Source organism: Rhipicephalus sanguineus, chromosome 8 (assembly GCF_013339695.2).
Source record: "Rhipicephalus sanguineus isolate Rsan-2018 chromosome 8, BIME_Rsan_1.4, whole genome shotgun sequence".
NCBI lineage: Eukaryota > Metazoa > Arthropoda > Arachnida > Ixodida > Ixodidae > Rhipicephalus > Rhipicephalus sanguineus.
Window position 1 is genome coordinate 38,585,234 of NC_051183.1, and position 25,258 is coordinate 38,610,491.

Consider the following 25,258-nt stretch of genomic DNA (forward strand, 5'->3'; position numbering starts at 1 on the left):
GTGTGGACGAGTACGTGAGGACAAGGTTCGTTTGGGTTTTTGAGTGGCATTGTTTCGAGCCCGACAAAATTTCGTTTCTATCTAAACTCCTCGCCCGGCTTATAGCATCATCGATGATACTCTCTGGGTAGTCCTTCGCCACAAGGGCCGTTTTAAGATCCTCGGCATGACCTTCGAAATCTGACACGTCCGAACAAATTCGGCGGTATCGATGGGCTTGTGAGTATGGTATGGCTGTTTTGCAATGACGTGGATGGCTACTCTTAAAGTGAAGGTATTGATGGCGATCCGTTGGTTTTTTGTATAGATTTGTATGGATGCGATTCTCATTAATTTTAACAGTGACATCAAGAAAGTTTATGGTTGATTTCGAGTAACTGTGTGTAAAAGATATTGAAGGGTGAGTTGAATTGAAATCATCTATGAACGAAAGGAGACTTTCCTCTCCGTGGTGCCAAATAATGAATACATCGTCTAAGAACCTTTTGTAGACGAGAGGCTTCAATGTTCTGGTTGCAAGAAAAGTGCCTGGGCCGTCGAGCGGATCTGGTAATTAAGCCTGCAGATAAGGGTGGCGCAGTAGTAATACTAGATAAAGCTGACTACCTGAGAGAAGGTTACCGGCAACTTGAGGACAAGAACTTCTATGCGGAACTTGATGAGGACCCCACTAAATTATTCCAATCAGAAATAAACCGCGAACTAAACTCGCTCCATAAGAACGGAAAGATCACGGCCGATATGCTCAAAGCAATGCGACCGATTCAACCTGGCCCAGGCCGTTTTTATCTGCTCCCCAAAATCCACAAAGCCAACCACCCCGGCCGTCCTATTGTCTCAAGCAACGGCACTGTGACAGAAAGAATGTCAAGCGCGCTAGACTTTATCATTAAGGACATAGTTCCAACTATCCCCTCTTACATTAAGGACACGAACCACTTTCTCCGCGAAATCACCGGACTCGAGGTTCCTGCGGATAGCATCCTTGTGACAATGGATGTAGTGTCACTTTACACACACATTCCACAGTCAGATGGCATTGTTGCAACGGTGCAAGCTTTCAAGAACGCTAGTACACACTTATGCTTAGACGAGGACACGCTGTCGACACTTCTGAGGTTGGTACTTAGCCACAATAACTTCGAATTTGATAATAAACATTTTCTCCAGATAAACGGTACAGCAATGGGTACAAGATGGCTCCTAATTACGCGAATATTTTTATGGCATCTATTGAAGAACCTTTTCTTGAAACCAGAACATTGAAGCCTCTCGTCTACAAAAGGTTCTTAGACGATGTATTCATTATTTGGCACCACGGAGAGGAAAGTCTCCTTTCGTTCATAGATGATTTCAATTCAACTCACCCTTCAATATCTTTTACACACAGTTACTCGAAATCAACCATAAACTTTCTTGATGTCACTGTTAAAATTAATGAGAATCGCATCCATACAAATCTATACAAAAAACCAACGGATCGCCATCAATACCTTCACTTTAAGAGTAGCCATCCCGTCATTGCAAAACAGCCATACCATACTCACAAGCCCATCGATACCGCCGAATTTGTTCGGACGTGTCAGATTTCGAAGGTCATGCCGAGGATCTTAAAACGGCCCTTGTGGCGAAGGACTACCCAGAGAGTATCATCGATGATGCTATAAGCCGGGCGAGGAGTTTAGATAGAAACGAAATTTTGTCGGGCTCGAAACAATGCCACTCAAAAACCAAACGAACCTTGTCCTCACGTACTCGTCCACACTACCGCACCTCAACAACATTCTCTCTAAACATTTCAACATTATACAGCAGAGTACGGCGCCTGTCCTCAGTTTTCACGGAGCCGCCGCGAGTGGTCTACCGGCGCGGAAGGAATATAAGGACATCCTAGTAAGAGCTAAGACGACCGAGTCTGAAAACAGGGAATCGGGTTGCCGGCCATGTGGAAAACAGCGCTGCCAGGTCTGCAAACATATGACCACAACCTGTGTTGCCAAGGCTTCGTCCTCTGACTTCACATTCAAAATTAAGGGACCTCTAAATTGTGACAGTCAGAATGTTGTATATATGCTACATTGCGATGTCTGTGGCCAGCAGTATATAGGCCAGACTGGGACGGCGTTTAGACTACGTCTGAATAACCACAGAGCTCACGCGCGTACTCTGCCAGATCTCCCTTTCTCTAAACATCTGAGTTTGCCAGAACACTCATTCGACAAAATACGCGTCACCCTCCTGCAGTCAGGCTTCCGCAGCACTCGTGAACGGGAACAACGAGAGTCCTATTTCATCCACAAATTTGAAACAGTGACACACGGCATAAATGAAAACATGGGGAACCTCTCGTTCTTCTTCGGTCATGCAAAAGTTAGTAGACGGGAAAAGGAATCCTGACAGTTGTAACTCGTCATGTATGCTAAAATGGTATCGAACAAGTATCTGGGGGAGCGGACCAACCGGAAACCTTTGCATATTCTGTACTTTTGTGCAATTTGTTGACATGTGCTTTTGTATGTTTTATTTTTTTCCGACTTTTCAGTATTCAATGTATACCTTTCCCACATCTTACCTTTGCCTTTTTATTATTATATTTTTTCAACGTTTTATTCGTTTTTATTCTCATTTTCTTCCTTTCTTTCTATATTTTAACCAGTTTGCTTAACTTATTAATTCATTTTTTAAAATGGGATAGGCTGACCCGCACTACATTTTTCAACCACAGGCGCCTCGGAGAGCCGCGCTAACAGGGCAGGATTCTTGTACTCACGCCGCCACTTCGACACAGACACGAGGATTAACGTGTAGTTCACAAGGGGCCTCGTGCGCATGCACAATCTGGTGCCCCCACACGCACACAACGGGTAAGCGTCAAAAGAACACCGACCCCCCCCCCCCTTCTTTCTTTTTTTTTTTCTCCCTCTTTAAGTGACCGCAAAAGGCGCGGGATCGGGCTTACTCTGCCACGGATGCACCCCTCGCAGCAGTAATTGCTGCCATGCAAGCAAAGCAACAATGCTCCCGACGACCTTCAAAGGCGCGCCGCGGAAGCCGCGCTCTGCGTTTTGTTGCGCTTCTGCCATCTCAATTTTTTTTTTCTCTCTTCTTTCTCCTCTCATTCTACGGCATCTGCTCTACTCCGCCGAAACGGCGCTTGTTTCCCGTTTCCCCATTCTCTTCTTTGCTTGCTCTAGCGAATGAGCCGAGAGGAACTGTTTGACACACTATACGTCACCGCTGACAACTTGACTGTTTTATTATTTCCTCTCTTTCCTTCCTTCAACTAAGAGTGCCCACGACGATTTTGGATGTTCGTATAGCGCTGTATTTGCTCATAAGCCCTGACGAAGACCGGTCCTCCGGTCGAAACCGTTGGCAAATAAAATTAAGACAACCGCTTAGTTGTGTCTCTTCTCTTCCCAAGTACGTTTGGCCCATTGGAAAAGCTTCTTCAATATATATATATATATATATATATATATATATATATATATATATATATATATATATATATATTATATATATTATATATATATATATATACACGGTAGAACAACAACAACATCTCGGAAGTACTTGGGACGACACACATGACAAAAAAGCTTCAGGGAAGGCGCAAGCTTTTTTTCTTTTTCACCGCCATAACTTCTGCCTCAGCCATGATATTGTTTTTGAAGTGCACAGTCACTTTCTTAACCTTAGATGGTGAAGACTGCACTTTAAACCAAATAATATGCGCGCTACATTGCAGAGCAAGCCCTGCACTGCACGACAGGTGGGCCACAGGAATAAAAAAAAAGGTTTCACAACTCATATTAACCCTTTCAGACGCCACCCATGAAGCACTGTCCGTAAATATGTCAAATTGGTTCAACGTTATTTTAAGGCACTCGATATTCTATTGAACAAAATTTACGTCATAATACGGTAATTTACGATTGTTATAGTAATTAATCCTTATTAAATTGTAATTAAATATCTATTTATTCTGAAATCATTTATGCTCCGTATTTGCATAAATAGAATGAAATGTCAGCCTACAATTATAGAGCAAGTTCGTCCTTGGTTATGTTCATTTTGAGCAAAGAAAATTTAATACTTTTGACGTGACTCGCGGGAAGCGGCACGTCGAACGACTCGTCGAACATGGTAGTGCCTTCAGCAATGTGGTCATATATGCAACATTACGCTGGAGTATGAAGTTAAGTGAAAACGAATTTGTTATGCAGGAAGTTCAATTCATCCAAAGCTCAATGTATCTTGCTCTGATACAACTAGCAAAAACAAGTGGTGCACACAATTGTGTACAGAGCAGCTCAAATTCCTAAACGTGGGGACTAGTTACATAAATGCATTTTCAATCACATCACATAGGAAGCGCATATTTTGTTACAGTCTATAATCGTCAATAATTGCGGGTCAAAATACTGAACAGCCACACCTCTCGACCATATTTCAGGCCATCTTAAATACATTTTAAAAACGTCTGACCTGCATTTGGAGTACATATCATTTGGAGCTGCGTTGACGATGTTGCTGGCGCCGCGAATGGCTTTTCTTCACCAATGTCATGAAAATTTTTTAATTACTTTTGGAAGCTACGGCGTGACGTACATCAGTAACAGAGGTACTAAACCGGCAATAAAAGTATTATATGACCAATCACAATGAGGACAGTGCGTTTGTTATCTGAATGACGTTTCGCTTTCATGTGGAGTAGTCGAGTAGCCAATAATGTTACTCGAGGGCGACTGCATTCCATCATGGATGGCAACTGAAAGCCACATTCATCTTACAAGAAGCAGAAAGCTTGCCTCAGGAAGTGCATTAGGAAATCAGCACTGAAAGCGTAATGTCTACACCCGCCACGTTGGTCTAATGGTTATGGTGCTCGACTGCTGACCCGAAGGTCACGGGATCGAATCCCGGCTGCGGCTGCCGCATTTTCGATGGAGGTCAAAATGCTTGAGGCCCGTGTACGTAGATCTAGGCGCACTTTAAAGAACCCCAGGTGGCCGAAATTACCGCAGCCCTCCACTACGGCGCCTCTCGTAATCATATCGTGGTTTTGGAACGTTAAATCACTGTTAAACCATTATTAAATAAGTGTTTACGAAGTAGAACATTATGCACACCCTTTGTAAATATTTAATAATATCTCGCAAGTGTCGACCCCAGGATATGGTAGTTCCCTATATCGGCGAAAAGAAACGACACCAGCGATACGTCGCTCAGCGTCACGCCGGCTTTCTGAAAACATCATCGCTCTGACAAGGCTAATAGTGCGCATGCATGACTAAGCAAACAGCGTAGCACACGGCGCTCGCACACGAGTGTGCTAGCTGCGCCTGCGCATCACGTAGGAAATCTCGTTATTTCACTGCTATATTATACGCTACCACGTCCAGGGGTCGACGCTCGCTCGGTATTATAAAAAATGCCAGGGTATCCATATAGAAAGCGAGCCTGTGCGTTGATTCTAACTATATGTTTCATAAAGAAACTATGAAAGGACGGGGCTGATATTACTATCAAAAGCAATACCTGAACAAAACTAGGTGCAGCGAAGTCAATGTTACCGAGCACAGTTAAAAGAGGACGTAGGAATGCTGAATAGAAAGTCAGAAATCCAGCATTGTAACAGACCGCTCGATCCCAGACGTGACGACAAAGCAATGCGTTTTACTAATGCATGCCGTGAAGGCTGTGCTATTTATTTCGCGCTGTTCTGACACTGGAGCCGGCGTTTCGCTGCCGGCGTTGTTCATTAATATTGCAACGTGACACAAAGAGATACAGCGCTGATTACTAAGGCACTCGGCTAGATGCGGATTCGATGGTTGTCTTTTTTGTCAAGAATGCAGGAACAAGAATCTTACCTCTTTTTTTTTATTTTCTTGCTTAGACATCTCTTCTTTACGTTCGAAAGTGATCAGAAAAAAAAATGTATTATTCAGGAGAGGTCCCAGCTGCAAGTCTATAACGATACGTTTCAGCCCTGAATGTTGGACGCACGCGACCCCTAATTATTTTGCCGTTAGGAGTCACTCAACATAAGTAGATAAATTGTGCAGTCACGTGCAATACTTAGATGAGGTGACCCGGTGTTCTGTGCATGTTCTCCTATATACTTGTTTGCCTTTCAACAGAAGGCCATGTGTACCCCGTACCAGCCATTTTATGCAAAGTGTAGTTAGTGCCTTTGTCGCAAAAAAAAAAAATCTTCGAGGGGTTTGCCTTGATGTGTTTTTGCTGAATGGTTAGTGGACTTAATGCACGTTGCGCGCGTACACCGAGAAGACTTATCTCAAGCTTTCAAGCTAGAGACTTATCCACATAGGCAATACTCTTGATCTGGCTTCAGACGCATATGCATATGCGGAGGTTGGCCGAAACGCATCAAGTAGGCAGCTGTACATATTAAATGCGAAGCATTTCTTAGCGAACCTCAGGCACTTTGGGCGTTTCTATCTACGTATCCACCTATCTATCTACCTAGCCGCCTACGTCTGGGCGCTCTCCCGGTCGTCTCCGTAGCTTGTAATATACAAAAATTTGCATAGCATAGGGTGAGTGTATGACGAACACGATTCACTGGTGATGAAATGAGTAACGCAAAATACCTGTCGCGTACGTCGTGAAACCCTTTCCCTCTGTCACGTGTGGCACATACCCGCATACCAGAGTTCATGTTCTGCGGGTACGTGCCACAGGTGATAACAGAGGCTCAATCAACGCAGTAACCGCGAACATACACATTGAGACGGAAGTGATAATAATAATTGGGGTTTTACGTCCCAGAAACACGATATGATGGACAGACCCCATAGTAAACGCCTCTGTAAATTTCGACCATCTGGTGTTAAACGTGCGCTGACATCGCACAGTGCACGGGCCTCTAGCATTTCGACTCCATCGAAATGTGACCGCCGCGGCCGGGATCGAACCCGCGACCTTCGGATCAGCAGCCGAGCACCGCCACCACTACACCACAGCGGCCGACGCAAGGAAAGTTAAGGAGCTGAAGACAGTGCACCCCCTGGAAGACGCTGGGCTACCATCCACTCATCCACGTGGTCCGCAACGTCGACCACATGGATTACGCAAGAACCGCGGCCAATGCTTCCTACAATAACTCTGACGAGAGGACCATGTCCCTCATGATTACCAGTGACTTCAGCATTGATTTATCGAACCCGAACAACGCCTGGTTCTTAGACGGCATGGAAGACGGCTTGCATGTGGACAGGGCATCACAATACCTCGGTGCCACGTCCACGACAGAAGGCGTCATAGGTCATTTCTTCGTAAAAGCCATCCGCGGTTTCCACCAGCTCTACTATACCTCGCACTTCACTACACTTAAACCGTTCGTAGAAGCGATCACAAGCGGATCCGATAACAAGTCCTGTCCAGCTGCTGGTGCTCAGTGATCACGGTGATGATGACCTTATTAAAGAACTGCCAGAAGCCCTTCCACACACGCACACGGATTCGTGAAACGTGCGCGCGTTCTCCGTCATAACGAATAAGTATAAGCATTACAACTGTAACGCAACTCTAACTGCAAGTGTGACTGTAACCCACGTGCAGTGCGCCTGCGCGTGCCACTCGGCTATGTATATATCTAGCGAAACTTTTCTGAATAAATCTTAGTTGCGAGCAGCGCCTCTCCTGTGCATCTGTGTTCCTTCATTGTCCTATTCGAATTCGCGCGATCCAGTATTGAAGAATATAAGCACTACACATCAACTCACTGCGTTTGGTGTTGGTAACAGCTGTGATGCTGTTGGCATCGTTAAGCAACTGTAAACAACTGGTTATATAATGCATGTACGACTCTTCAAAATATGTGTGGGCGTATACTATTTGCACATTTCTCTAGCGTCATTGCGTAACGTTTCGCTCAATGTGAAAAATTGCGACATGGTAACCTTCCTGCGCATGCTTCGCATAACATCGATTCCCACGGTACGTGGGATCTGCCGAATTTTTCTGTTCCCAAGTTGTCCGGTTGAGTACATACCAAGTGGCACATACAACTCGACTCGAACTTTCAATTAGTGGCTGTAAGCAGTCATCTCAGTCATATCGCGAAAAGTACGCTTGAATCTGTCCCAATAATTCACGTACTTTTCATTTACACCAGCATATACTCACACGCTCTGGCCAGCTGTCGGTCCCTTTAAGTACATTCTTCGTAGCTCCCTCAACACAACGCAGCAGTCGTTTGCATGCGGGCTGCATGTAGTCGCGATATGTTGAAGCAAAAATGAAACACACATCTCGCGCCGAGGCATCAGCGTGCTTAAATGAATTATGAAGTTGCTGGCGTAGCTGTGATGGCCTGACAGCATGATGGTGTACGGTAGAGATTTGGAAAGAGGAACGCAGGCCGCTCGACGAGCGAGCAATTACGTTGGAACTAAGGCTCACGCGTGATTAGGTTGTGAATATGCATGCCTGCCTACTTTCTCTGTGTTGACGCTTCCGCTGAACACTGTTGGCACGTGGGCATTTTGCCAGGCTTGATGCATTCAAATAACGTAACTTTGGGGATGTTGGTATTCCGTTTCAGCATCTAGCGCGCAACACGAGACAATGACGGGGTAAAAAGTGGCGAACTTGCACATGTCTTCGTCAGTTTTCACCCCGTGCTTGTGTTGTGTTGCGCGTTGCACGCTGAAATGGTGCATTGGTTCCGCAGCCTGTTTCAGGAGGCATTTGACGGTAAACCGGCCTTCTGTTCTGACTTAAAGAAAAATAAAATGAGAGCTAAACACGGAAACACGAAGCATCTTTCGACAAAATATTCACATCTCTTTTCTCTTAAATGTGAAATAATATTATTGAAAAATTATGCATAGAAGATGGATTGTGTTTGTAATATGAAAAAGAAGCTGAACTGTTCATCCTCAGAGAAAAAGGGAGGTGTACGATTATACTAGTCAATACTGGAAGATCTATTTTCGACGTCGTCGTAGTATTATCAAGTCTGAGGGACCGCTGGTCCGAGCTAACTTATTCATACTGAGGTAGTGGTAACGTTAGTTGATACTGCTCTTTTTGTGCAGGCCTAAGAGAATGCCTAAGTACCAGTAGAGGGAGCGGCGCTTCAAAACGCATTAATTCTTGCTCATTTTCGCTAGTTTTCTTCTCATATTGCTTAAAAGCGCATATTCGCGCTAAACTCGTCTAGCGAAGCTCCACGCGGATGGGTTTGCACTCAGGGCGTAATGTATCGCACTATTCCATCACTCCTGGCTTCCGTCCAAACTTAAGTGTATGCAGCTTTTTTAAGAAACACGTTGAGTTTTCTTCAGTTCACAGAATTTCTTTCTAGGCCTTTAACGCGGGGCGATTGAAGCGTTTGGAGAGTATGCCTCCACGTCAGCAGTCCGCTTGATTCTTGGTGAGTCTTTGCGAATGAAAACAATGCTTGACCTTAATCGGGCTGAGTGAGTAGCTTGAGAAGAATAACGTTTAAGGAATGATAAATTAGATAGAACAACGCGGTAACTAACTTTGCTGATATTCCAAGAAAAACTGGGGTTTCCACAAGCCACGTTCTACGTAGAACACTTTAGCTCATTTAGTGCGGGTGTCATTCTACAACAGAAAGGAATCCGGTTGAACGATGATCCATTAAGAAACGACAAGCGTAGTATAGGGTTACTGTTGCTGAAAAATTGGTAGCAGGATTGAACTTTATGCCGGGACCTTGATTAGAATGAAGATGAGTACAAGTATGATCATATAGGCTATGAGTGCCTTTTCCTTTTTCTCATCCGAAGAACGTGTGTAAGACAGCCATTACAGAGCGAATCCTGACTTTTGAGTGCGCGCTTTTTACTTACGTCTCATAACACAGTAATTTCGAAAACCAGGGAAATTATTATCCTAGCAAGTGTTTTGGAAACAATGATGCTCGTTCCGACCAACTGAGTTGTACGATTTAAACGAACAAGTATTCGGCCAGGAACTCCCGTGCTGCCGTGACTTGCGCCATCTAACGTTTGCTCTAAACAAAGAAAAACAGAACGTCGTTACCTTTTGGGGATCGCGCGCTTAGGATGAGCTAAGATTTCGCTAAACAGACTGGTTTGGCCCATGTTTGCGGATACAGCCCTTGCGGCCTATCACTGCGTAAATGAGGCATTTTAATGATTCTGCATGATCTGCAAGACGGTTTAATTAACGTAATATTTAAAAAACGGAATACAGCGGTGTGTTTAGAGATCTAGTATAGATAGCTGAGGGGGAAGAAAGAGCATTATTCGTGACATGTAGTTGGTAGCGTGGAAAATCTACAGGAAAAAGAAAGCTTGGGACTAGACGGAGCGCTAGCTACAGGCGTGAAACACTTCTAAGCTTGCCGCATTAAACACTATATGCCCCAGAAAATGCACGAACACCAACTAGACAAACTTTTTTATTTAACAAACAGTATTCCGCATGCAGGCCATGTGTTGCGTAGAGGCAAGCGTGAAACACCATTACGTTTTTCGCGTTAGTAATGATATATGGCACAAAAAATGGATCAGTACCAACTAGCCCAATTTCTTATTTAAAACGACAGTGTTCCACAGGCAGGCCGTGTGTTGCGTAGAGGAGACAGTCAATAGAACAATTGTAGCGAAGCGTTGGAAGTCTATGTAATGGGTCGCCCTCTCGGGCGCTCTCTAGTGGGTCGTCCCCTTCGGCTCTTCTTTGACAGCACGCTCCTCGCGCTCAGAGTCCGCGCTCTGTCTTGACTGTCGCCGTTGTGCTTCGTCGACTAGTGCCGTCAATAAACGCCTTTATAATTTGGTGGAGTTGCGGGGTATTCATGCTGCGCCATTCATGCTGCGCCACGGTCCACCCCAGGAGCTGCTCAGCGATCGAGGTCGTGTCTTCTTGTCGGAAGTCGTCGAAGCCATCCTGAAAGAGTGCAACGTTGTTCACCGGAAAACTACTGCTTACCACCCGCAGAGGAATGGCCTCACCGAACGCTTTAACCGCACGCTCGGCGACATGCTCTCGATGTACGTCGCCGCCGATCACACCAATTGGGATGCCATTCTGCCTTTCGTCACCTACGCCTATAATACCGCCCCTCAGAGCACTACTGGTTTCTCCCCCTTTTTCTTATTGTACGGCAGACACCCGTCGCACACAATCGACACAATCCTTCCATACAAGCCGGATCCGTCTGAGTGTGCGCCTATTTATGCCACAGCCAGACTTGCTGAGGAGTGTCGGGAGCTTGCCAAGACGTTTACTACGCATGACCAAGAGCGGCAAAAGAGCATTCGCGGTGACACCACCACTTCTGCGCCCACGTTCCGCCCTGGAGCACTCGTATGGCTCTCAGTCCCTACCACTGCACCTGGCCTCTCTTCCAAACTGCTGCCCAAGTACGACGGCCCCTACCGTGTCGTCGAACGCACATCCCCAGTCAACTACCTGATCGAGCCCATTGAACCATCTTCGGACATGCGCCGTCGAGGGCGCGACATTGTCAACGTGGAGCGCTTGAAGCCCTATCATGACCCGCTCATAGTGACAAGCAGTTAGGTCGCCAGGCGGCTCCCTTTTTCGTACCCGGGGTATTGTAGCGAAGCGTTGGAAGTCTATGTAATGGGTCGCCCTCTCGGGCGCTCTCTAGTGGGTCGTCCCCTTCGGCTCTTCTCTGACAGCACGCTCCTCGCGCTCAGAGTCCGCGCTCTGTCTTGACTGTCGCCGTTGTGCTTCGTCGACTAGTGCCGTCAATAAACGCCTTTATACAATAACCATAGAGGTTATATCCCCAGCGAAGTGATATGACATCGAGTACGGTAATCAGTAGTATGGTGTTTTAAAAACGGAAGGTGTTTGTGCAGATGCTGGAGTCACGTGAATTAAGACCGCGACGATTGGAGGTCGCTGAAGGAAGCCTTTGTCCGACAGAGAACACGATGATGATGATTGTGATGATGATGTATGTGGGCCACAATGACCTGCAGCCCTACGAATCTATGGCTTTCCCCAGTGCAGCGAAAAAGTTACGCTGTTTCTCCGTGAATGTCCTTGCAATAAGGCGTAACTAACAGTGCTTTTAATATGCATGAAGAGCCCCTAAACAACCTCTGAAAATACTAAGAACGAGTGTTTTATTCCCACCTGCCGTTTCCCGTCTTCTGCGCACGACTCGCGACGCCAGTGGTCTGTTCACGTGATGTCATAAGGAAATAAGCTCTCGATTGGTCCATATATCAAAAATATCAGTTGGGAATTGTTTCCTACTCTGCTTCGCCATACAGTCGCACGTCCGTCCTGCCTTGTCTCGCATGACTATCGTGCGCGTTCAACTGATTTCACTTAGTTTTGCGCGTCTTCGAACATTGTTCAGCTGAAAAGCGGGAAATTCTGATAGAGTCATCGCTTAGTGTTGACATTATCCTCACGTCTTAGAAAGAAATAAGTTGCGGGGAGGAGATATCACCTGCAGGAAGGGTAGTGAAGGCGAGAAGGAAACTACTCTCTCCTCTATGAACTCCCGGTGGTTTAGGGGCCCTTTAGCCAAATGGGATAACCTTTCAATTTTAGGAACTGACATTGTTGGACACTGGCAATAATATTTGCGAAGTGTCTCGCAATTAAGACAAAAGGAACGAACTGGAGAAAGTAAACTACCGCTGAAAACAAACGCAATCATGTACACTCGTGAAAAAGTATGTTATGTTTTCCGACTTCACGTCGCGTTCTGCAGGATAGGGTACTGAATAATCCATGCTGTGCTCTACGTAATAGCACTGCCCTTCACTTTTTAAAGACGATAGTCTTTCTTGGGGAACTTAAACGCAGAAATTTTGGTCTGTCTTTCTGTCTGTCTTTCTGTTTGTCGGCACGTCCCTCGATTCAGCCACTCGGCCAAAGTTGAACCACTTGCCCAAGGGCCAGCCGTCTTGAACTGGTACGGCTGTTCATACTTGTGAACGTTGTCGATCAAAAAGTAAATATCATGCATATCTGAGGTGCAACATCACTAGGTAAGTATTAGGTGGCGTGTTCCTTTAATAGAAAATGCATACATACGTAATTTTAAGGACCCTAGTTTCTTAAGCTGCGCTGAAAATGCATAAGAATGGAAGCTTGAGCGAGTTGGTATGCGTTCATCTTTGTTGAAACAGCGCTCACTAGACGACGACGAAGTAAAAGAAGGCACAGGACAGGCAGCGCCTGTCCTGTGCCTTCTTTTACTTCGTCGTCGTCTAGTGAGCGCTGTTTCATCAAAGCTGAAAATGCGACTGCGCTGAAATTTGCCTTCCTCCGTGCCCTTCGCACGAGCTCATTGTTGTGTTTCGGTTTCGGTTCTGTATTGCATTGTACGAATGCCATGGGTTGGTGTTGAAAAACTTTAGTTTTGAGAAGGCCAAGAAGGTGAAAAAAAATATTTAAAAAATGAAAAAGCAGCGTTGTGGGCGGCCTTCAGGCTGCCGGTTGTGGGCGCCGCTCTGGCGTTCCTGTTTTACCCAGGCGACGTGTAAATAAAAGAGTGTGTGGAGAGTACTCGTTGAGTGCGGACGTTTCTCTGCTTCAGCGCTTCGCGCCAAACCGCGTTTTCGGGCTGGCTGGCGTCCCCGCCGGTCGCGTTGGTCACCGCCGGTCTTCGCCTGCTGCTGCGCCGGGACTACCAGCACGCAACATAGCACTCATGTTTCCCGACGTATTGCCAGATGGCGTCCATATCTCACACAGCGCCTCTTCTATCGTCTTTACACGACATTTGCAGCGAAGCACGCAGATACGCGGCCAATTTTTTATCTATCTCTTTTTTTTTCTTCACTTAACGGCAAACGCTGTGCGCGCATAGATGACCAACGCTTATCCTGGCAATAATGGTACCGTTTAAGAGTATGTCTCCGTTACCTGAAACGCGTGAGCACCGTTACCGGCCACTCCAATCTAGCGAGTCGCATGCCACAACTCTCATATTCCGGGGCACGTAGTACAATTTGCCCGGCAAGCGTGGCGGTGCCCTATTGTAATCACTCGCCGCAACGCTGGGGAAGCCGCGCGTCAATTCCGAGCACGCACGTCCACCGCAACGATGCGGCGAGAAATAACGGTGCAGGACGGAATGGTGGCTGGCGTGTATCTGATAAATAAAGCTGGCGTAGTGCGAGTCGAGGCAGCGCAATTGCGGTTTGACCTAATTAGCGGCGTCACACAACACAAACACACACACACACACACACACACACACACACACACATGGTAGACTGTTGGCATCGTGAGAACCTTGACATATATTTGTGGTGCGTGTTTTTTCAACTCCGTATGTTATGACACGGTAAGTGTTCGTATGATTCGTGTCTATAACTTTTGGCGGAGATGGGATGGCAAAGGAAGTGATAACGCTACATGGTAATTAGCATTTAGATACTATTGTGGAGTTTTCACGAAAAAATCAGTATACATTTTGAGAAATCTATCTATCTATCTATCTATCTATCTATCTATCTATCTATCTATCTATCTATCTATCTATCTATCTATCTATCTATCTATCTATCTATCTATCTATCTATCTATCTATCTATCTATCTATCTATCTATCTATCTATCTATCTATCTATCTATCTATCTATCTATCTATCTATCTATCTATCTATCTATCTATCTATCTATCTATCTATCTCAGGATGCCACAGTTCCTGCAGCCGTGAAGAAAAGTCCACTTGCCGAAACGTCGGCTCCAGGGACTCCCGTGTTCAAAACTTTTTCATCTCTTCAATGCTTCTGTGTACTGCGTTTTTTGTCTTACAACCGGATTAACAAGCTAGACAGGAACGTCTACAGCTTTTCGTGAATGCCATCATCCTTCTTTGCTTGAACTGTTGCAAACGTGCAAGCTGGAAACTCGGGTGTTGGTTAACCAAACCGCTCCTGGTTATCATTTCCTGAAAATGAAGAAAGGAAGCTTTGATAGGCAACGCCGTCACCGTCCTCCTGGATGCTAATCGTTCGAGCTACAGAATACTCTACAGTAAAAAACTTTCAAAAAGCTACTTTCCTAACCCGCACAGCTCCACTAACATGACTACATGGTCTAGCATACAGCAAGTGGACAGAACTATAACCACGCCCTGATTTTATTGCCGAGAGTGTGCAATCCTGCAGTGAAAATCGGATGTGTCCCGCATGGAAATGTTCCCTTTAACAGTGGATTCGATATATATATATATATATATATATATATATATATATATATATATATATATGCAAATGTAGGGTTATCACGGTGAGATTTCTTTATTTAGGGACCTTCCAGAACGAATGTATTGAGAAGTCAACTGTCAACTTTCGATGTTTCTGCAAGAGCCTGGGGCTATGGACAGACGGATCCACTGTTAAAGGGAACACTTGCGTGCAGGGCGCATCCGGATTTCACTGTCTTGCAAAATCACAGTGACTTATATTTGCGCAAGACTACTGGTGGTTACCAGTTCTGACACCTCGTGACATACCAGTGTCGAGCACGAAAAACGTTTCCACATCCCCTTGCAGTTAGGGGTCCAGCAATAGGAAAGGTGCTCATTGGAGTGTTCCCTTTAAAAGTGCACCATGCAGTACGTCACACAAGCACTTCGAGAGGCGTTACTGTCGTCTTCACTTAAATACACTTGTTTCAACACTACCAAAAGCAAGCATAAGAAGTATGTGACTTCGACGCCATCTGCTCATATAACGTGATTCGTAAATATACACTCTTATCTCCGCGCAAGCAAACATTCGAACTAATTGTGTTTGCGAATATTATCATAATGATCTTAGATATCAGAAACAGAAGATTGTACCGTAATGCATGAACATCAGCACTGATGTCTCATTGGATTCACGTCGAACCTGCATAGTCAAAAGCATTGTTGATCGCTAATATAGCATTCATACCGCAATTCTTTAAAATTTTACTTAACGTGCTGTGATGCATATTCTTTCCATTTTTTACATCCCATCTTAAGTTCGAGGCCATCATGTTCACTCTCTTACGCAGCAACTACCGGACGCAGTTGGAGAAGTTGAACGCATCCGTATTACGCGAGATTCGAATATCCATTAGCTCTCATCGCACCTTTTCTTGTGCAGAGTACTGTGCAAAGTACCAGGTTGAATGTATTAGCTCCGGAGTACGTCCGTGCCTTACGTCGAATAAGATCGATCTATCTTTAAGACAGGCAGTGTTGAAGACAGATTGCTTGTCTAGAAAAGAAAAATACAGAGTTATGTGACACGAGGAAGCGAGACATGGATGGTACCGGCAGCGCGTTTGAACTCTTCAATGCGACGCTTGTGCCATGCCTTGCCTTGCCTTCTCAGTCATTATATATCAACTAGTTTTGGTCTGTTTTCTTATGTGTCAAGCAAATTACGCTTGAAATTTGTAAACGCGAGAGACTAAGTCACTGATATGTGTATATTCTTTTTTTTTCTTCGTTGTTGTCGCTAGCTGCTCTTCTATCTACTTATGTTTCCAAGTGATCTGGCTTTTGTAATAATGTATCTTGTTTTTCAATTTGTATGTAAAACATAAATGTCTCTGTGCTGCCGTGAATCCTTGTAATGGGGCCGGCGGGCTCGTCAAGCTGTCGAAAGACACTCTTTTTTGCCGCTCCTCTCTCTGTTTCGAAATGGATAAAATAAGTTGATTTATTGATTAATTAATTGTGTGCTCACCTGGGCGAATTATTCGACTGATTATTCGTAAAACCTTGCATGTTGTAATCTTAAGTAGCCGTTGAATATTTGCCTCATTAGCTACTAAGAATGCTGGAAGACTTAGGCATCAATATGAAAGACACTGACATGACTTTTAAAATGCGTAGAAGACAATCCCGTCTTTCAATAATTCTTTTCTTCTAGCTCTTTTTTTACTATTGTTTGCCCCATCCAATTTCTTTTCTGCGACAGTAGTATCAGAGTTAAGAAAATAAATCGTGAAGGCTTTGCGTGGCGGTCTTAAAGTGCGAGCAATATTTACAGGCTCCTACATTTTCATCACTTTTCTCAATATGCATCGATTGGTTGTTTCCTTTATCAGACATCTTTCCCCACGAGCATTGGATGGCAGAAGACCTGTTTGTGCCACAGTAGTGCCTTCCGGGCCGTGACATACAATCGACTAGGTGTCGTTGTCTTTGCTTGTTGCGTACTTTTATAATAATGCTCGCAACTGTACTTCGATAAAAAGAAATTCTCTCTTTGTAAGGTCGCGCTTCTGCAGTCACGCTTCCGGAACCCTGTCAAAGCTTGTGGACCTGAAAAGACGTCTGCGTGCTTGTTCTTTATATTATCTGTTGCATCAAACGCTCTCTGCTCCATAGCCATGTCGCGAAGCAATTCGCCTTGTTCATTTCGCAGCACGCGTGCACAAACACGAGAGCTTGAAAGCATTTCTAGCATTCCAGGTGACAACATTTCTCTATGATGACATCTGCTGATGCTCACCGACAACATCCTCCTCCTCCTTTATTCTATGTATTCATTCTTTTTGTGAAAAGCGCATGCCCCACGCGCGCATGAATATATAGCTTATTGGTGAAGTTCTAACAACAGGCCCTCATCGGCTCCCTGCCGTAGTTTGCGACAGAATACTACGCGAATCGTCGTAGTAAGTGTCGACTATTTTTGTGACTTTATACTCAGTATTGATTACGGCGAAACCTTATATGCCTTATGAAACGCGAAAATTGGCCATCGTGTGCGTTGACGTCCAAACGAGTGGTGCAAAAAATCATCTTCACGCGATAACGTCATGACTGATGACAACATGGCAGCCACATGACTATCATATGAAAACACACACATGACCACATTCACATGATGACTGTGCTCACGTTATGTGATGACGTCATGACGTGATATCATCGCTTGGTCAAAGGTGGGCCCACCCATTTTTTTCGGGGGGGGGGGGGGCACCTCCATGATCTGGGTGCAGGGCAGGCAGATATGGTCGAGTGTCATTTTGTGCTGTGTATGCCATGGCAAAAAAAAAAATCGGTAAGAGACGGGCCCGTTGAGCCCCCCCCCCCCCCCCCCCCCCCATGGCTACGCCACTGGGCCCATCCCGGAGGCAGTGCAAAACCAGCTGAGGTGCAGAAAGCTTTCGGGGAGGGACGGGGAGGACAATACATCGAATGGGAAGAAAAAGAAGAAGATGGCTTTCGTATTAGAGTTTTCTTAAGCGAATGCGTAAAGGACCTTCCGGGGTTTTCCATTCTATGTAGGGCGGGAAAGCAGCATGACCGAGCATCTACTGCTCTGCATTAAGATATGAAAATATCTAACTCTTGGTGTACAAGTATCTTCACTGTAGTATCTTCACCGCTGAAAATTTGAAAGAAATAGAAGGCGAGAGAATTTTTATTCGACTTCTCCGAAAATTCGGCTTGAGTGTCTAGAAGTAGCAGATTCATGTGCACTCAACGCCGAATCGTTGGCTGTTTGTCGCTGGAACGAATGTGAATTTTAATTAGGCTGGTGCCTTATTCGGTCTAGATTACAGCTTTACCACGTTCTCTTACGGTTGTACATCGGAGTCTCTTGTTTGGCCCAATGATAATATAAGGAATGAGATCATCGTCTTACAGTCAAATACCTACGACACATGGTGCAAGCGTTCGGTAGACCTCACTACCGTGAGACATTTAGAATAGCTGGGCAATTCTGCAACAACTTTTTGTGTCCCGTCGTTTATAGAAGTCAGCACTTCTTGATTCGCTGGTCTTAATGTCGGCTGTGTGACACTCAGTAGCAGAAATTTGCCCATATGTAGAAACTGTGTTGAAGTGTAAATGTGCTCAAAATGTTCCTAGTTATGAAGACGTTGCCCGTTATGCTGTCGTTGACGTTTCTTTTTCTTTTATTGATTCTACCTAGAAAAAATTACATTTATTTTCCCTGCAGCTTCCTTGGTTTCGCTGAAATCTTGTAATTTTGAATATGATGCCATATTTGTGCAGCAGTGACCGAAGCTCCTCGCCTTTGTTTATCATTGTATACTTCCGCGATTGATGCTAGTACTTCTGTTTCAGTCACTACCTTCGGAAGTACCTGAAGCGTTCTAGAATCGAAAACATTCAGAGCGACAAATGTGTGCTGGCGGCACCCATCCGTGTTATTTTTATTCCTGCTCTACATCAATTCTTTCAGCTGTCAGTTCCAGGTGCGTTTGCATTGTCGCGTTATTCGCCGAGAAAACTTACACGGACATCTTTCGTGCGTTTAACACGCAGCAAGTTGTTGACGTAGATGGCTCCGAACGTTCCTTAGAATAGGTGCATGTCAAAGCTTTTGGGTGCGCTTCTTCGTTTGGTGGTTATGCTGGTCTCGCCTTTTTATTTGTCATGAAGATCTTCTTCCTTTCTAAATCGATCTTAGCTCTTGAAAGCCTCAAGTTTTTTGTATGCCTGTGCTTCCTTGCGCATTTAGACTACCACGTTGGACAGCATTCCGGTCAGTTCTCGGCACACGGGTGCATGAAAATCAATCTCTTCAGCAGCTGTGCCAGGCGTAGCCCTCGGAACGACACGATCCCGCAAAAGTAACAAGCAATAAAATATTTACTGAATTTAAAAGAAAAAAGCATATGCATGGGCACGTTGGTTATCAATACTTTTTTTTTAACGCACTGAACAACACAGGACAAAAGTTGAACGTACAGTCGGCGTGAAAGGTTTAGAGAGCACGAAGTTTGAGAAAACGTTATATTTCTCAGCAGTTTGTGACTGTATTCGCTCGAACTGCATGGTACATGGTATTAGCGCCTGTTAAAGCAGAGCAGAAATCTAAATACAAGGCTCTGTGTCAAAGCATCAAGAATATTCGGTTTCTTCTTATGTCTTGTGGTCCTTAAACTTTTCTAACTTTCATTTCTTCGTGTGTCGATCGCCTAACTAAGCAAAACGTTGGAATTGAGCGATGTATACACGTCCTTTTCTTCATGTGTTCTATAGCGTGCTAAAAAAAGTTACTGCTTTGAATTATTCGTAAGCGCGATCCGCGGTTACTAAAGTACACGAGAATACTTAATGTTTTAACGAGTGTATAAGTATTAGATAGACAAAAGCTTCCAGTTCCTGCAAACTGATCTCGCATTATTTCGTTCTTTTTTTGTTTCTAGGGTTAGAGCAATAAACGCAGTCCCTGTCCCAGCGCTTCCGGTAATAAATGGGGACCACACTTCACCACCGTGACGTCATATCTTTTCCTCACAATGAAAAGCAAGGCCTCACCGCTGATATATTGCGGCCGGTCTCACCTCGGAATGGTCGTCTACTTTCTGCCAAGCCCACTTCTCCCGTCGCCTCTTTCCCGTCGTTCTTTCAGTGGTCTCCCGTGGGTCCACGCCGGCTTTCAGATGTCCCCCGTTAATCTTCTCTCGACAAATGCCTCGGAACTTCGGCCATAATAGATGAATCTTGGAGGGCCATAACCTCTGGGAGTCTGCGGTAGCAGTGGCTCTACTGGCCATGGGGATTCAACGGACATGTTAAGACTACTTACAAACAAAACCCGCCAAAATGTTGTAACCGTGAAAGCTTAAACTGCTCGCTCAGTTGAACCCTTCCGCATGCGTTACAGAAAAGGCTGGTTAGGAAGAGAAATTACACTCAGACGCACAGGCGGGAGCACAGGAGACGACCAAGGGGAGCCCAACTCTCTAATCCTCTAAGGAGGCGCCGTCTTCCTCACAACTGTACTCAGTCAAGCTTTCCCCGTCATTGTTTAACGTGCAGGTTTATGGCCATGCAGGTTTTTAACGCGGCCTAGGACCGCTGATCTTGCATCAAAGGCAGTCCCTTGTGAGAAGCATGGGATCGCTTCGTTTTCATTTATGCCTCGATTGCGGCTCTTCATTTACTTCGCACTTGACAAACCGGGGGAGAGGGACGCGGCGGGGAAACTCCAACTGTTTATGACGCATACGCATTGTGGATGGCAACTAGACGGAAATCATCGGCACGAAATATTTCGGATGTCTGGCGCTCCTCGGACAATACAGAAAAGGACTCTGAACTACACACGAAGTAGAAAGAGGCGATTGACGCTATCACCGGTGCATAGAAGGGATCGTGGGAAATTATTTTTATTGCTTGTGAGTGTTGGCCTCACTAGAAAAATGCAGCTAACTGCAGAGCAAAAAGATCTCACTTAGTCCTGAGTGATCGACGGACTCGCCGTATATCGAAAAATATACCAGCATTTTACATACCGTGTTGTTTGCGTCTCAGTCGACCTCTCTGCGTACCTAAGCAAGCTTTGCATACGTATAGAAAGACACGAAGGATGTGACATGCGTAAGATGTGTGATTGAAAACGCGCCTAATAGTCGAGGCCTGGCGCATGACCAGTAGTAGGAGCACATGCATGATCCGGCCATCGATGAACTAGTATAGAGAAAAATTAGGTTTCGCCGCAAGGGCGAAGCAATGAATGCGATAGCTACAAATTGGAATGTAAGACGAAGAACGGCAAGCAGATCGAAACTTGTAGCGCACTGCTCAAACACAAAGAACGCACGAACGCACACAGGACGAGAACGAACTAACAACTGTCACAGTTGTTACTTCTTTGTGTTTGAGGAGAGCTACAAGTGTCGAATATGCACAACCAACTAGCCCCTGCTTTGGCTCTATAAGCTAGAAACTCGCTCCTTTCGCAAACGCGGCAGCTGCAGAGAGCGAAGTGACCTTCGTGCGCTCTATAGCTTCAACACAAACTTTGCGGTGAAAGCACAAGACGTACAAACCTCCCCGCTTACGAGATAAGCGCGCGAGCACGGGCGACCACTCCCCGTAGGGCAACGTACAAGTCGGAAGCGCTCCTCCCAACTCCTGGAAAACACGAGCGGGGTGGTGGCCTTTAAAGCGCGCCCTTCGCGCCATATCGTGGATCATACTGAACACGCTGAAGCACCTCCGAGCTCTCCGTACCGCCAGCGGCAAAGAGTTTTATATACATCCCTAGAGGAGAATCTGGCACTGCGATCGCTCAACCAGCGTGGGAACAATGCGAAGTACAGGCTTCAGATCGGATTGTGTTGCCAGCTCACTGTCAAAAGTTCTTTTTTTTTTTGCAGTTTTAGTTTCGTTTCGCGCGCAGGAGCTTTATCCTGCTGCCAGCGTGAGTAGTGGGGTACGGCGCAAAGCACTCAAGCGGTGCATTTGTTATTGAAAGTAGCTGGAGACCGCTAGGTCTCTTGCTTTCGGCGACGTTGCGGCTTTACTGGGTATATTGAAAGTCACAACTAAGCGTCGCTCACGCTCCGCTCCACACAGATGGAGAGTCCCATGTCAGTGTCAGAAACTGTATTGAATTCACGCTTTTTTGATTATCGCTTCTCGCTAAGATGCGTTCATCTCGGCTGAAAAACAAAGCCGAAGCGAAGCGGACGCACCGTCACGCTCCTCTGACTTGGGTTTACGGTGGAACGAGAAATGCATTGGGGAACGGATGATACATTGCGGCTGATACTCGATGCAGTATTTTTATTTCCATAAATATAAGATGCGTAATTTCGAGGGCAAAACATACGTGCTTGTTTTCAAGAGAGAGAGAGAGAATGCAGAGAATTTAGCCGGCGTGTGTAAATTCGCTGACTTGCTACTCTGCGTTGGGAAGGGGATTGGGGACTGAAAGACACAAAGAGAGAGAGAGAGAGATAGAAAAAATTATAAATAGTTAAAATAGAATTAAAAAGAGGTAAAAACACAAATTGAGTTTTTTGTACCTTGGGCGGGGACGTGTGCTGACAGTGACATTACGTGCTCTCAAGGTGTCACTAAAGTTTGTCGAGCTGACCGATGCTCTCTAAATATCTGAAGAGTAGTTTCATCGCTTGCCTCTGTTGCGTGGCGCAGGGTAAAGGGCCCAAGATACAGTCAATTGATAAAGTTCTTTCGGTCAGCATATGCATGCAATGTTCATAGAGCGCACGCTCTTCGGCATACGCTCGGCACTCCAACAAAACAGTTTACGGCACCGCTTCGGTCAAACCGAAAGTCCGTACTGTAATAACTGTGGCTCTATAGAAACTGTCGAGCTTGTTTTCAAGTGTTGTTAACAAAGTAATTCATTATTTGGTAGTGCAAAATCTGGAATACAATTGCGGTGCAATGCATGTCCTGGTGGTTGAATTTTTAGAGGCTTCACTTCAAGCTCACGGTCACGGAAACTTCCTGCAGTAAGTATTATACACCGAAGAATGAAATAAATTTTTAGTGAAGATAACTTCATATCGTTTTGTTTAAAGCTCGGTAAACAAGCGCCGCGAATCTCAAGAACGTAATTTATCCGAAGCAAATCCGAAGCCTGTACTTCCCGTCATTCCCTTGGTGGTTGAAGCGCCGCTCAAGGATATGGTGGCTATCAAGAAGCCCCACATGGACACTAGCGCCAGAGTCCCCTCTAGGTTTTATGGTATGACGCTCTATGGTCAGTGGTAAATGGTGTGTATAAAAAGCTCACCGTTAGTTGCTGGAGAATGCACGGTGTGGGGCCGAGATGTCTAACGCGGCGCACTGTGGAGCGAGGGGTCTCAGGACCGAATCCCCGGTTGCGCTTCAAAAATTTTTCGTCTCATTTATCTTTCGCTGTGGCTTTCACACACACACACACACACACACACACACACACACACACACACACACACACACACACACACACACACACACACACACACACACACACACACACACACACACACACACACACACACACACACACACACACACACACACACACACACACACACACACACACACACACACACACACACACACACACACACACACACACACACACACACACACACACACACACGTACAGATCATGATGGTGATGGCGACGGCAACAACCCGCCGAGAGTGTCCATGTAATTTCCATCGCAATGAAATCAAATCTGAGCTCTCGCGTAATTCTCCGCGCATGCCCGGCTGACAGGTGGGGCTTCATACCTGAGCTTGCGCAGATGACTTTTGTGTCTGTCTACTCTGCCGCTGGGCGCATTTCATTTTATAGTCGGCGTTCATGCTATCTCGTTCTCTTCTCCAGTGTATGTGTTTGCTGTCCCGCTCTCTTTAGTGGTAGGGGACCTAGTCGTGACGAGAAGACTTGGTATTGAAACGCTCATCTTCAGGACATTAAGGTGACAGCCTTAGATGCCCCATAAAAAGCACACAGTGACCGTCGGCGTCAACATGAGTAATGCAAGAAATGACTATCATGTGATGACGTCACCCTATGACGTCATTACGACGTCACTTGCCAGAAATTTTTGGGGATGGCATCATGAGTTCATCATGACATCAGATAACCTGAGGGCACATGATGACGTCATCCCATGACATCATGGCTTGGTCAAAGGTAGGCCGATACAGAAGGCAGTGAAAAATCACGTCGTGTACAGAAGGCTTCCGAGGGGATGTCTAACGATCGACTGAGAAGAGGAAGAAGATGAGGAAGGTGGCTTTGATCGTCTAGCTGTTTTAGGAAAACTCATAAGGGACCGTACGACTCTTACGCAGTGCTGTTGACGAAAGTTTTAATTCCCTGAAGTGAGTAGCAGACGAAGTTTCGAGAATGAATGTACACATCTGCGAGAGCACCAGAGAAATACGCTCCGAGAAAGTTTAAATCGCCAGTTCTCATTTTGCTTTTCGTGCTGACTGGTCTCCCCAATTTAAGAGATTAAAAACTGGGATCAGGAGCGAGATTACTTCTACTGTGTCGGGTTCCACAAGAAATGAGCTTCGGGACTGCGGATGACGAGAAGACCTCATCTGCACTTGCATACCTTTCTGTTTTCTTTTTTTTTTTGAGTAGTAGATAGTATGGGAGACAGAAGCACACACGAGCAGACGCACTTCATTACGGCTATTTGTTTTTAGCTTTTATTACGAGCCCAAGACTTGTAATATATATTCCTTCTTGTATTTGCGATAATGAAGTTCTCTCAGGGCGGATTTGCAGTTCATAGAATGCAATATCGCAAGGAAGGAAACAATGTATAGGAGGACACCCTTACTGCATTCCTTCAGTCCATGCTACTTTGCTAAGGCAAAAAGACGGAATTGAAAACCATTCTTTTGGGTACGGGCTGGCCTGTTCGTGCGGAAGCGTAGGAAATGAGTTTACGAAATTTTCGCATGATTCGATGATGATGATGATGATGATGATGAACGAACTTTATTTAATTAGCAGAAAGATCCCCCTCCCCCTTTCAGAAGGGGGGACC